The following is a 15,344-nucleotide window of genomic DNA, read 5'->3' as shown; positions in this document are numbered from 1 at the left end:
CTAACAATGTAACATCTTGAAACTAGAAAGCCTCTTGGGGGCATAACCTAAATTAAGGAAGCACAAGGAACAGCACCTGAGTGTCAGAAGTTCCGATTCAGAGTCACAATGAAAATGCCCTCCACCATCCCATGACTCATTTATTTCTCCTAGTACATATTTGTCTGAAGGAAAATCTTAGGTGCTCTGGTTTATTCCATTAAATCCAAACCAATGGACCCAAATATAGTACGGGAGAAAAACTCCTTGTGGTTAAAGCAGGAAGGCTTCTGGAAGCAAAGTCTTGTTCATCCACTGACTCACTCTGTAAACATGAGGCACCTACTAAACCAGTCAGGCGTTGGCAGTTCCTCTGTGAACAGAACAAGGTCTGCGTCTGGGGATGCTGGCCGAGTTTATTAGCTTCTGAGAACCATTCTCAGGTTTCTATAGGCAGGAGCCGGAAAATATAAAACACATGACCACAAACACTGCCACTTAATAAGTGACAGAAGAGCTTGGTTTTTCTTTTTAATAGCTTAGGGAATCTCGTTTGCTCCCTTTTCCAGAAGCCAAAAAAAAAAAATGATACGTTTGGAATGGGTAGGTGCATTAAGGTAAGGGTTTATGCTATGTTGAAAGGAGTGCCTGTGTATATGACAAATACACACCAGTTTAAAGGGTTTGCTATTGCCCGTGTAACATCAAAAGGCCTTAGTCTGCTCTTGCCAGCACAGACTCTCAGCAGGGTAAAATCAGTACAGGACGCTCTTTTAAATACTTAAGCTGGGGGAGTAGGTAGCACAGCATTCCATCAGTCAACCATACAGTGCCCCAAGAAGGAGAAAATGGGGCGTCAACACATGCACCCTTGACTGCTTTAAAAAAAAACACAACTAAGGCATTAAATCTAAGATCAATGGCCCATAATATTCACAAAGTATAACATCTACCATAGAATAATTTTTGAGAAAGGGAGCTTGACAGATTTTTTAAGTCTTCTGGCGTTTACCAGGACTACGTCTAAAATTGCCCCAAACCGATGAATATGTCTTGTTTCTAAAATCCTCTGCAGAAAGATTCTCTGGCATCTTGTTCAACGGTTAAGCCTTTTTTACTGTAAGAAACTTTTTTCTTTTAGTTATTTCTAAAATATCTATAGCACAAGACCATTTTTTGGCATTTAAAAATTATTAAAAATTCGATCATACTCAAAAGTAGAAGAATATCATGGCCCATCATATAGGTTAAAAAATTTTCAAGATTTTGTATCACTTATTGCTATTTTCTTTGCCAAAACATTTTAAAACAAATCCAAGACATTTCACCCCTATACGCTTCAGAGTACACATCTAAATTTTAAGAGATTTGAACATTCATATTAACTGTTGGGTGCTATTATCACACCTCATGAAATAGCACTCATTCCTTTGTAGAATCCAAGACCTAGTCCTTGCCCACGCACCCCGCTAGGTAACAATGTCTTTTTGCAGTTTGCTTGTTGAACCATGGTCTAAACAAGGTCTACACATTACAATTGGTTAAGTCTCTAGGCATCTAGACCAGGGTTTCTCCAATTCTCATGTGCAAAGGAATCATTTAGAGATCTTACTATTCGGTCAAGTCTGGGGCAGGACCCGAGAAATTGCATGTCTAACGATCTCCCAGATGGTGCTAATGTTGCCAGACTCGAAGTGGACCACACCCGGAGCAATAACATCCCAGCAAAGCCCCTCTGGTTTTTGTTTGTTTGTTTTCTCCAGGCCACTGGCTTATTGCAGAAACAGTCAGTGATCCTGGGCTACGCCCCAAGGTCTGGATGTCCATGTTTGGTTTTGTGAGATATTACTGAACTTATTCTTCCATTACCCTTACTTTCTCTAAATAATGTTAGCTCAAAACACGTGAATAAATCTAACCTTACCTTTTGGGTAGGAGTATCTTAAGAAGTATTCTGTGATTCAAATAATTATTCAGTCTGTGTGACTATCATTGGTGTCATGGTGACTGTCATGTTAAAGGGCCAGCTCTAGAGTCATATTTCTATGATTTAACTTCTACCTCCATCAATTCCTACTTATATAACCTTGGACAAGTTCATTTCCCCCAAGAGTCAGTTTTCTTGGCTGTAAAATGGGTATAATAATATTAATAATATCTATCTTATAGAGTAACTGTGAAGAATGACACAAGCTATTGTTATTGATTTTGTAATCTTTTTTGTCTGAATTGAAATAGTTTAGTTTTGGGGACTTTTCTTCTAAGTCCTTAAGCTAACTTTTTAGCTCTTTGTTCATCTTAGGGAATGTGTCATTCATTCATGTAAATCTATATAAATTATATACCCTTTTGGTGTGTCATCATTAATAAAGACACATTTTGACATGACGAGTGGGGCTTAGTCTGAGAGTAAATCTTCAGGAGATTTACGGAAGTTGAGCTGATGAGGCACTCTAATATTTCATTATCTTTTTGAAACAGGCTACTGACGTTGGGAGAGAATCCCCAATTAAACTTGATCCTTTGAGGAATCTAAGAGTCCAGGGAAAGAAGCCTGGGGCAGCCCGAAACAGCACTGTGCATTCTGAGTCTATTTTAGGACAACAGGAACACAGCACATGATTTACATGGACATGAAGTCGGCAATTGTAAGTTAAGCCATGACTTGTAAATTAATTTTCCCCTTTACATAAATTCAGTCGGCACATAGTCACTTAGAGTCATTTTTCATAACAAGCCAGTGCTGGCCTAGACGATCAGCACCAAAAGTGCCTTGGGCAATGAGCCCAGCACTGTTCTGCACTTTGCTCTTTGCTCTTCTTCCGTGTGAGCTTGATTTTCTCAAATGTCTTTGCTATGAGACTACAAATATATCTGTTTCAGAGATGTATTCTGTTAGTTGAAGGTGATAGAGAAAAATATGTGAGGGCAGAATCGGCAGAGTACTAGGACGAAAGTGAAATAATAGAAGGGAATGTTTTGAAAGTCAGTTCCTTTTGAAGAGTTATTGGCAAGGCAGCCATATGGTAAAAGAAGAGTAGTGATATTACCGCAGTCTTACTATTAGGCAGTATTTTGGAATCATAGGTATTTATAGGTGATACAAATCAAGAATAACTGGAAATCATATGCTAAACTACGGAATTATATTTAGCAACAAAAGGCAGCAAAATTTAAAGGAAAAAAAGACTGGTATTTAAAAAGTACCTTCCCCCTTTTACAGCTATGATACAGAAATAACACCTATATACACCTAAATCCAGATCCATGCAGAACAAGCATCCGTGAGGGAGGACCACCTATCTGTCATCAGAGAACAGAGTATTTCATTCCACATGTTTTATTTCCAAACACTTGACCACATTTAGCCTGAAATTATTGATTAAAAGCCAAACATGAAAAGGAATTAGATGGAATGAGAGTATCCAGAAACAAAGTAGCATTTTATAAACCTATTTAGATTTTAAGCCACAGCAGCCTTCCAGATAAAAAGCACAGAAAATGTGCTATGTAATCCATCTATCCAAAAGTGGATGACACTACCAAGCTGGGTGTGTACCTATGTACACACTTAAGCACATAAGTACTGAAGTACATAAGTACTACCATTTGAAGGGAGTATCTGTTTTCACATTAAGTATAAAGAACACAATTTTTTCTCCCTAAACCTTTTATTAAGATCTGAAGGGTAGGTCTAATTGCATTGTGTTGTATCTTTCTTTATTGCTAATATTTGCATGATCTAAATCTCCTAGGAAAAACTTCTGTCTTCCCATTCTATATTTAGGTTTAGGGAGCATATCTATAATATTTTCTCAATGAGTATAGACATCTTCTGTCTTTTTGATTAGACTATGAACTAAAATACTCCCAGTGCCTCCTATTTCAGTTTCTAAACTGCAAGTATGTAGCATTATTTTTTGCACTGACTGCTGATGAGGGGTACATGAGTATATAAAGTTGTAAAAAATAGCAGACATGGCAATTTCCTCAGAACAGAGGACTAAAGTTTTACTGAAGGGATTTTGATTAGAGGATATTGTTCATTAATTACTGTACCAGTAATATGTTTCCAAGAAAATGTGTGTTGAAAATCACTGAATGTATTTATCAGTTTTTCTTGGAATCAAATCTCTCCTAGTAGATTGATTGTGATCTTTTACAGCATGACCTAGTTCATTACTGGCACACAGTATTGGTGGCACACAACCATAAATATTTGGTGAATGAATTAATGAATAAATACAGAACACAATGAAAACATATTACACGTCCACTAAGCACTCCAAATGTGACTCATATCAATAAAATTGTTTATATTTTTCAATTCAATTTTTAACTACTTAAAAATTAAAGCCACAAAGATATTTTGATAGACTTTTTGTGTGCTCAAAAAGATTACTAGATACATGCAAAATGAGATACATAAACAATTCAAGGGTGACTATTTCTGAAGACACTTAATTTGCCGCCTTAATTTCACGTTCCATTCACATGCATGTAAAACACAGTCGCTTCCCATCCTCAGATAACACTATCAAGAGTCACTATAAAAATAGTGGTGAGATTTTAGAAAACTTAAGGTTGTATTTGTGTATGTGTGGAATCCACTCTAAAAAACTTCAATCATTTCCATAGTCTCTCCCTGCTCTCCTTTCTGCACCTCAACCCTTATCACTCGCCCATTCATCTTCCCTGTCTTTCATTTCTGAACGAGTGTTTGAGACATTTAATCAGCATTTTCTGCTCCTGCAATGATTTCCATGCCTAAGAATCATTTCCCTTGATCCAGAAGCATCTCTCTTGCTCTGTTGACTCTGCTGTATTCCTCCAGGCCTCACACCGGAGGTCAGGCCCCACCTCCTACAGCAACGGCTGGAGGAAAATCCTCCAAAAATCCCATATGATCTTTTCTTGGGCATAATGCTCCAGAATACTTCCAGCGATTCCCACTTAACAGTCCTATCTGTTCACAGAATATCAGTGCAGCCGTGATCCACGAACAAGCAAGCAGCCCACTGACCTCCGGCCCGCTCCACCGTGCCCCAGTCATGCGGGGCTACTGGGTGAAATACAACAGTCTAGTCGGCTGAAAATGAAGGAGACCTCTGGGGAGTGATCTCAGATCTTTGAATGAAATAAGTATCTTATTCATCTTGTATCTGTCTGGCTCTCAAGAGACAGGCTGTTTCAAATTAATTAGTAGTATTGCTACAGAGTTCTGTTGTTGCTGATATCTTTCACTGAGAGATTATTTGACTCTTTCTGAATCTGAATCTGTAAGAGAAGGTAATTTTATGGATGACCTCAAGATATTAGCTAGCTGATCTCTGATTTTTAACATTAATTTTGATTACATAGAAATAGTCTTGACAGAAAACATTTTTAACACATCATTCTATTGGAAAATGCATTTCTATGTAGAACACTGCCTGCCTGACAAAGGATATATATATAAAAATATGTACTTATTTTTGGACTATAAGACGCACCCCCCTGCCTCAAATTTGGGAGGAATAATGGTTGTTAATGCTGCTGTTGAGTTCTGTTTACATTTACATTGGTGAAATATTATGTCATTTATGTTATTGAATATTTTACCACTTTTTTTGCTTCAAAATTTTTTTATTATTTTCCTCTAAAACCTAGGTGCATGTTATGGTCCAAAAATATGGTATATAAATATATTTTTTAACTAGAAATGTCTGAAGTTCTTGTAATCTTGAATACATAAAACAATCAGGGGGGCACCATTCGTGTTACTTTAAAAATTCAGCTATGTACCTCCACCCCTTGGTTTGAAAAAAATTATTTTCCTAATCCACACTGGTGATTTCCAGATAGAAACATTTTCAGTGTCTTGTCCTTGTAACAGAGATGTCTGACCCTACTTTCAAGATGCTCCGAGACCATAACTGGGTTGTACTAAGATTGCTCAAATGGCCAGAGTTCAGACAGTTCATAGACTATGGAATAATTCGTAGTTGGTATATTTCAAGGCTAAGCTTTTACTACCCATTGGGATATTTTTCAAATGTCCAACATGAACTTTTAGATGCTTTGTGCGTATTTCACTCTCACTGATGACCAGAGAAGGGGAAAGGTATGCATTAGAGTCTCCTTCAAATACATACAACTCCTTCTGTCCTATTACCTTTTTAATAAAGTTAGTTTATTATTTATGTACTATTTTTACCTTTTCAATTTGCTAATGCCCTCATTTAATTTCCCCTAATCAATGCTGGAGTGGATGGAGACCAGGGAATTAAGGCACAACAAATAGTCATAACCATTTTATATAGGATGAGATACTGGCAGAGCAAATAAATAATTTTTCTAAGGTTATACAGTTACTTAATGGCTGTAGGAAGAGACTGCTAATTACCTAATATCCACTCTGCCATCTTCCTTCCTGATTTTATTTGGAATGACAATATATTTAGCAAAAAAAAAGCTAATTTTTTACTTTCTTTTTTCTAGGTAGTTCTGACACAGTTCTAGACACTGAGACATGAGCTAAAGTCTGTTAAAGGTTCCTCAGAAAGTTTTTACCTCAATGATACAGTTGCCATTACTTCCTGCCTCCACCTTCCTACTATCTGGAACATGGATGTGATGGCAGGAACTACAGCAGCCCTCTTAGAACCATGAGGCAAAGTCTAAGAAAATTGTAAAGAGACCCCAGCTTTGACATCCTGAGCCTGTATCAGTGACTTCCCACTTCTGGACTTCTTTCCACAAGAGAAAAATAAAGCTTTACATGTTTAGATGACTGGGGCCTTTACTTACAGACCAAGGCAATTCCTCACTATCAGTGTAAGAACTTGAACACAGGTTCTCAGGTTCCAGCTCTGTCATCTTCCATTGACTCTTTTAGATGATGATGTCTGCTAATTCCTAGACCACAAATTTGACTTGTTCTTATTCCTGCAATCATGAGATAGTGCACTCAACATCAAGTCCTAGAGCATGAGAAAAAGGCTACTGTCACATCTTGGATTTTTTTTTTGAATTTTTATAAGAGTTTTTTTGTGCCAAAGTGAAGACATGCCAGGGAGCAAGATATCAAATGCTCCCACATCTTGGATTTTAACTGGCTGTCTCTATAGCCCTAAGCAAAATATAAAAGTAGCCAAAAGCTATTTTTGGCATTTCTCACTAATCTGTTTTTTTTTTTTTTTTAATGAGCTGCTTTTTCCTCCTGGCACTCAATACCCTTTGGCATCTACTATTGATTCCTGTCCCCAGTCAAAGCTGATGTGATGAGAAGAGGAATGTAGAATTAGCATTACTGAAGTAATTTATGGGGACATGATTATTTTAAGAGGATATCTGCAGTTGGTAAGAAAGACCTGTAAATCCAGTAGAACCTCTAGGATTTGAGAGTGAGGGGTTCTCCTGTTAGATGATTCCTCATCTAACCTAAGCAACTCCTCTCTCCAAGTCAGCCCCTTAAACTTCCTCTCACCACCTCTGCACCCCCTCCCAGGCCAGGTGGCAAGGCTGCACAAAGCAGGGATTGGGTGCTCATTGTGAAGACTGCTACATCCTAGAATTCAGAGAGTGCTAGAAAGGGGGAAGGCAAGGGATGTGCTTTTGATTATTCTCTATACATTTAACAAATATCCTCAGTAGATATATTAGCTACCCATCAGGTAATACAGATCAGGTAATTAAAAGCTTTTCACATTGTAATGTATGTTTGGCATGATACTCAACTCTAATCATTATTCTTCCTTGTACCTTCCTCTTTTGTTATCTGCTGTCATGTTACTTGGGGTAAAATATCTACTTCCTTTTTCAGATCGTTCTATCATAGTCTTTATGCTCCTTCTATGTGCATGTCAATTCTACTGTGCCTATCATGTGAAAAAAATATTTAAAAAGTAAAATAAAATGAAGCACATTCAAGTTAAAGACTTGGTTTCTAGCCCCAGACGATTCATAGGCTTAATGGCCTTGGGCACAACATTTACCATTCCTGCCCCTCATTTTTGTAGCTAAAAAATGGTGAGGTGGATTCACCTTGGGAAGGTCCTTTTCAGTTCCAAGGTTTTGATTTAAGCTGTTGTTTACACACAGCCATTAATCTTTGCAACAACCTTATGGGAAAGGAGAGTAACATCATCCCCATGCTGCTGATGAAGAAACAGAAACAAGATGTAAAGAAGGCTCATTGACTTGTCTGCTGTTGTACACCTGGCAGGTAGCCATGCAAGGACCTGAACCCAGGTAACAGCTGACTTTCACCTCTGCAGAGAAATCTGAGCCACCACTTCCCTCCACAAAAAGAGGACAAAGGAGGTCACGGGGGTGAGATTTTTTAGGCTCGTCTATAAAGTTATAGGCAGAGGCAGGTGTTTCACTCTTTTGAGACGCCGCGGGGTTGTAACTTGCAGGGGCAGCAAACTGTATTCAGATCTCACTGACTGTTATTTTGTGTCACAGCATTACTATTTTCACCCAGGGTCCCAAACCTGCTCTAGACCTTACAGTTGTCAAATGTCACCTCGAGATGGAGGATCCTGCCACTCAAGTTTAAAAAAAAGAGAAAGCCATTGATTAAAAGTAATGTTTCCCTCATCGTCATACAGAATAATGATGCTTTTGTGCTGATATATGTGAGATTTATTTATTTAATTCTCATTGGAGGATATGTTTATTGATTTTAGGGAGAGAGAAGGAAGAGAGAGAGAGAGAGAGAGAGAGAGAGAGAGAGAGAGGGAGGGAGATATCAACTGGCTGCCTCCTGTACATAGACCCGACTGGGGACTGAAACTGCAATCTAGGTATGTTCTCGGACTCGGAATTGAACCCATGGCCTTTTGGTATATGGGACAACACTCCAACCAACTGAGCCACCCAGCCGGGGCATGAGCTCTCTATATTTTAGGGGATAATGTAAATTCTAGAAGTATTTCTATGTTGGTATTCTTGACATTAATACTATTATATATACCAACCAATAGAACACAGACATCTATGGGTTTAAAATTATTATTTTATCAAACAAATAAAAACAGAATATGAGCACTGGCAGTAACAGTGACTTAGTTTGACAAATATAACAGCCTCTATTTTTACCAAAGCCTCCAGGGCTCGTGGCAGGAGTTGGAGGAGCGGAAGCCTGGCCCAGCAGTCTGCAGACTTAAGCTCTGTTCCTGGGGCCAGGGCTGACTTACTCAGTGATCATGTGCCTGTCAGCTGACTTCCCTCCAACGTTCAGATGTTAGAATTTAGGAAGGTTTCCTAACTCATTAATGCTTTTGCTGTTGGTGTAGCTGTGTTTGGAGATTTTAAAAAGAATCAGCTGTGGGTGGGGGGAGCCTAAGACTTGAGTCTTAGACAACTTAGCATGAGGCATTACTAGTCCTTTTAGTGAGAGTTTAAATTTAACTTCACTATTTCTAAATGTTGCCTTGCTCCTTCAATCTTGTCTCTTTTTCATTTGGTAGGAAAAACATCTCAATGGTACAGAGGAAAAAGAGGAAGGAAGAGAAAGGGGATGATTTTGTCTTCTCCTCACCCCCTCCTCCCTCTGTGAATCTGATTACACTCTTTCCTAGTGATCTGGCTGAGTGTTATTTGGAGAGTTAGTCTGTTACACATTAGATGGAAGAAGGAATTCCTCATTTTTGAGCAAGGGGAAGCCCCAGAGATTTCAAAATTCTCCTCAGACATTGCTTCACCCCTTCACTTGTTCAACAACTTCTGAGTGCTGCACATTATGCTCAGCTCTGAGGATACGAAAACAATAAAGATAGGGTGCCTGCACCCGAGGGACCGCCAACAGGTCAGAGGCATGAGCTATCTGAACGCATCTTCACACTACAGTACGGTGAGCGTGCAGATGAAAGAGGACGGCGCGGAGGAGATGCGCACCTAGAAAGAGTCAAAGAAGTAGTTTATCAGTTAACATTGGTTAAAGTGGTGGGCAATGGAAGAAAAAAAAAGGTCATTTTTTACATACTGTAAGTTTTGTAGTAATGGACTTTAAAAATGAATATTTAATCAACCCAAATTGTACAGCAGGCAATGTGCCAGGTAGCACTAAAATCTATAAAAGCATCAGTTTTGGAGTTGGACAGATAGAATTACAACCCCATTTCTGTCTACAAATATGACCTTGGGCGAGTTGTCTGACATTTCAAAGTATTTCTTCATTTAGAGAATGGAGATTTATTAAAGTATCGACACCTCATGGGCTTGTATGAAGTTTAAATCACAGAACACATGGAAGCTCAGTCTTTGGCATCTGGTAAGATGGTAAGTGTTAAATAAATCCTAGTTATTATTAAGTACTTTACATACATTTCTCATTGAACTCTTGCAGTAATCCAATGGACAGGCTTTCCTAAAATCAGGTCTATGTGTAGAGTGTAAAGAACACAGGAGATACTAGGGAGGTAGGTTCTAATCCATGAAAGACTTTGTGTGCCGTACAAGGAGTGTGGAATACACAGAGCAGGCAGTGGGTGATCTGTAAGGGTTCTTAAAAGAGAGAACCAATGAGCTGTGTGTGCAGGTGTGTAGGAATGCCAGGTATGGTTGGTTGACTCCAATAGGTTACCATTAATTATTAGGCTTAGCTGGCTTGAGGCGGAGAAAGCTATAACTTTTTCGATATCATTCTGAGTATGTTTTAGAAGGATCATTAAGTATGGATAATGGATGGGAAGGGAAAGGAGAAATAAAAAAGGTTGGGAGTCACTCTCAGTAACAGTAGCATGGGAAATCCTAACTGCAATACCACAGACCTACAGAAGGGGAGGCTGGCAGACCCCCATGTCTCCAGCCTCCGCCTTCTCTTACATCGCCTCATGGCAGAAGCTTTAGGACTTGCCTCAATGCTAATGCTTTCAGCTATGAATTGCACCAGCACTGGTAATGTTTCCAGACTGTTTTTTTGTGTTGTTGTTGTTACTAAGGGGTATGAGGGTTTAATCACGTCTTAAGAGGCAGCAAGTAAGCTCCTGCCTGGAACTGGAAGAACTAAATATCAAAGTGATTGTTTCTTGGCTTCAGGGGAGAAGCAGAAAACAGATGCTCTGAAAACAGCAGTGTGCAACCTTTTTGGCACCAGAGACCGATTTCCTGGAAGACAGTTTTTTTAGGGCCAGGGTTGGTGGGGGGCGGGGGATGGTTTTGGGATGAGTCGAGCACATTACATTCAGCTCACCTCCTGTTGTGAGGCCTGGTTCCTAACAGGCACGGACCAGCGCTGGTCCATGGCCCAGATGCTGGGGACCCCCACTCTGAAAGCATTTGGGTCGTTTGATATCTTTTTTGTCACCTTCATATGTCATCATCATTAACTTTCTAGTGATTCAAAATTAGTAAATCATATAATAGTAGCGATGATATAAAAATGCAAATATGCAGGAGGGGACAAAAGTAGGTTTACAGTTGTGAGTATGCCAAACAGTTTATTCTTGTATTATTATTCATTGCTTACTTATTGTGTATTTATTATTATTATTAATCTACTCTTGCCCACCCCTATGTATTTCCACAGGGTTAACTTTTTTCTTTTGCACCATTGCCCATATGTCACTTTATTATTACTATTTGAATGTCATCATGGGTGGGACTGGGGCCATTCGTTCTTGTATTTTCCTATATTAAAAACTCACACTTTCTTTTTAGGAAAAAAAACCTGAAAGATAATGGGAGAAAGAGGCTTGTCTTTTTCTGATTGTGCTAAGCCAGGCAACTCTCAATTTTCCACTTAACCGGAAGGCATGCCTATTAAAGAAAATCATTGAGAGTGGACGGTTCTACACATACTTCTATTTTTTCAATTATTTTGCTCAGCCATTTAAATAAGGACTGTGGAGAATTTTGAACACAGACTCTGCGCCAGGGTCTTGGGTTTCAATCCTGGCTCTGACTCTTGCGTAGCTTGTTTGACCTTAGGCAAATTTCTTAATCTTTCTGTGTCATAACTTCCTCATTTGTGAAATGGGGTGTAATTGTACCTAATGAATAGGGTTTGAGGGGAGGATATATATATATATATATATATATATATATATATACTCAACAAATATTTACTGAGGACATATTATGCACCCGGCTCTGCTCTTTGTAGGAGGGATAGAATAGGCAAAAAAAAAAAAAAAAAAAGAGATGAAATTCCTTCTCTATAGAGTTTGCATTGCAGTTAACAACACGAATATGAACACACATACGCGTGTTAGGGATAAGTGCTGAGGAGAATAAAAGGGCAGAAAAGAGAGACGTGAACTACTGAGGTTTGACGTTATATGGACGTGTTCAGGGGAGGTCACACTGAGAAATCAACTTCTCAACGATGACCGAACAAAGCCAACAGCTGGCCAGCCATGCCAATCTCTGTGGGCGGAGCCACCAAGGCAGAGGGAACAGTCATTACAAAAGTCTTGAGAAAGAACGTATCTGGTGCGTTCAAGGAATAGCAACAAGGGCAGTGTAGTAGGAGTGGAGCGGATGAGGAAGAACTGGCAGGAAGTAAGATGTGTGTTTTGTGTGTTTGTCTTTCTGTGCCAAGGAAGGCTCTATGAAGATACAAGTTCATGTGCAAATTCTATGTCAGTTTAAGTTTTTATGTAAAATAGGGCCTGGTAAGTAAATAACACTGGGGCCCAACAAATAGGCAACTAAAATACACAAAACACAGAAAGACCACTAATGCTGGCAACTCCTCCACTTCCCCCAACTCTCGCAACATGTGTGTCCTTGACAGCAATGATTTAGACAAAAATGTCATACAATGATTCCAAAGTCCGCTGCTAAACATGCATACATCAGTTTTTCTAAAACCAAAGCCTTGCAGTAATTTACAGACTGATTTGTCTCTTACCTGGAAGGTACAAAAGCAGGGAAGGAATTGGGGAATCTCAGTGATGTCTTATTTGTACCACCACAGAGCGGCTGCAGGCTGTGGCTCTGCTAACTAAACAAAGGACATAAGCACTCGGAGACTGTCAGGGGTTCAGCACTGGGATTCAAAATAGCCAGGACCATTATAGCAAGGATGTTTTCTGAAGATACATTTCACAGTTCTCCTTGGATTTCAGACAGAGCAATGGGTCATAACATCATTTCTAAGGACAAGTAAAATGTAGAGCTTATTCCTTTTGTTGGGAACAGAGTCTATAATTGCTTTTTTCCCCTCAACTTTCCTCTCACAGTCTAATTATGTTTTGTTTGATGTTGATGCTAAAATTTATCATTGAACAGTACTTCACTGTTTATAAAGTGCTCTCATATACATTTAATATTCAATATTTTTACTGGTCCAATCGTTTTTACAAACTGCCCTAACACTCCAGTGATGAAGAAATTACTCATGTTATTTCTATTCTTTGATGGATAATGTGAAGCTCTGAGAATAATTGTTGGATCAGTAAATACACTGATCAGGTCAGAGCCATGACCTGAACCCAGGTCTTTAGTTTAAAAAACCTGTACCCTTTCCATTTCACTACAGCTATGTATCCATAATTAAATTACTAATAAAATTCTCTGCATCTTTTCCAGAGGTGTTCAGTCGAGACGGATGGTCCAAGCACAGGTAGAAGGCCGGGGGCAAGGCAATCAGGGCGGAGGAAGGTGGTGAGGGAAGGGCAATGTTAGCTATAAAAAAAGCCACAGCAAGCAAATACCCCCGCCCCCGATATTCTCACAAAGTTTAAATATGAAATGTGCAGCCTTTAGCATATTATGCAAGTAATAGATTTATCTTTTTTTACTGCAGTATGTCATCAAACTTAAGATAGCATTGATTAGAAGATATGCCACCAAGCCAGAAAAAAGAAAAAGTAAACCTTGCCAGTTAAACTATGATATGCCATTGATCCTAAGTTACTTTCAGATTTTAAAAAAGTTAAAAGGTAAAATAATGGTGCACCTTAGAACCAAGGAACTGTAGTACTGGTAACTGCACAGAGTATGAAAATTCTCAAAAATCAGTCATAATCTAACTTTACTAGACAATCAATAAGCATTTATTAAGTGGCTATGGATGTGTACAAAGAAGCAAAATGCAGCATCTCGATGAAGAGGCTTAAGTGCTACATATGAAATATTAATTGCTATCCTTCAGTTTCACAATGATTGATGACCACTATGAAAAAAATGGATTCACTCGTGCAGAAAGATGTCCGAGTGTGCAAGTGCCGGACGGTGTAAGGAACGGGAGAGAGGGGAAGGGGAGAGAGTCAGGAGGAAGGAAGCAGCTGGGGAAGGGAAGGACAGGTAGGATCACAGTAGTAAAACGGAAGGAGGGGTCTACTTTAGCCAAGAGCTTCACTGAAATTTAAGAGTAGTCTGAATCTTGTCTGTATCAGAGCTGATCTTATAAAGTATACTTGTTGTCCTGTATGTGAAATCATGCTTTAAAACACCAACTTTGAAAAGGACAGCATAGATTTCTGTAACATCTATAACTTCTTACATAATACTGAAGATTTGTCCACTCTAGGGTGAAAACTGAAAATGAGACAATTTTAATACCTCTCAAATTTGAACTAAAAGTGATGATTAAATATTGGGCATTGCTTGGAAATAAAATTTTGTTATGACTGGTTGTCAACCTCCATGATGATTTAAAAGTTTTAGATTTTGCGATTAAAGTCAAAAAGTCATTTGGGCTAAATATTTTACTTGGGCATTTTGTATGTATTGTGATTATCATCACAAAATCTGTGTGCTGAACTGGAAAAATGAAATCAGACTGTTTATTTCTAATTTAAAACATTTCTGTTTCTGCAATGAGAACTTTATAAACAAATTGCTTTATAATGTGAAATAATTGTTTTTGAAATTACCCAAATAAAAAAGACACTCAACCTTTTAGCTGTGCATTATGCTCATGAATTTATTATTAATTTGAGAAATAATATTCTGCAACATCATTAAGCTTCATGCCTAAGTGGTAAACTATATTACACATTCCAGTGTTGTCATACAGCTGCTGGTGACTGAGGAAAAACTAACCTAGTAATGGTAATTACTTCTTGTGAAAGGAAAACCCATAAATAAATAATAACGTAGAGCAATTTCATTTTTAAAAGTCAATAATGAATTCCATCTGCTTCATGCCATTAAAAATCAAAGAGGTTACTTACACGCCTCAGATCTTTTTATATCTTTATTGCTCCCATTTAAAAGGTACAAGTCGATCCATCAGTAATGTTATTTTGACTTGGCTAAAACTGGGAAAAAAAATAACAAGAAACTCCTCTCTCTTTCTCTCCTCATTTCTCTGGAGCCTAGAGAACTTAGAGAAATAAAATGCTAAAGGAAAACAAGGATATTTGAGCAAACTTTTAAGTGGGTGGTTGGGAGAAGCTACTGAAACGTACGTATTATCAGTCTTTGAA

General features: G+C 38.5%; 1 protein-coding gene across 6 annotated transcripts in view; it reads right to left on the bottom strand.

The window, feature by feature from the left end:
* OXR1 (oxidation resistance 1) overlaps positions 1 to 15,344 on the bottom strand; it is a 374,848-nt gene that overhangs the window by 86,152 nt on the left and 273,352 nt on the right. The window lies entirely within an intron of this gene.

The sequence above is a fragment of the Phyllostomus hastatus genome, unplaced genomic scaffold, assembly GCF_019186645.2.
Source record: "Phyllostomus hastatus isolate PE091 unplaced genomic scaffold, TTU_PhHast_1.1 phas_scaffold_21, whole genome shotgun sequence".
In the NCBI taxonomy this organism is placed as follows: Eukaryota; Metazoa; Chordata; class Mammalia; order Chiroptera; family Phyllostomidae; genus Phyllostomus; species Phyllostomus hastatus.
Note: the sequence above shows the minus strand (reverse complement) of the source record. Positions and strands in the feature narration are given on the sequence as shown.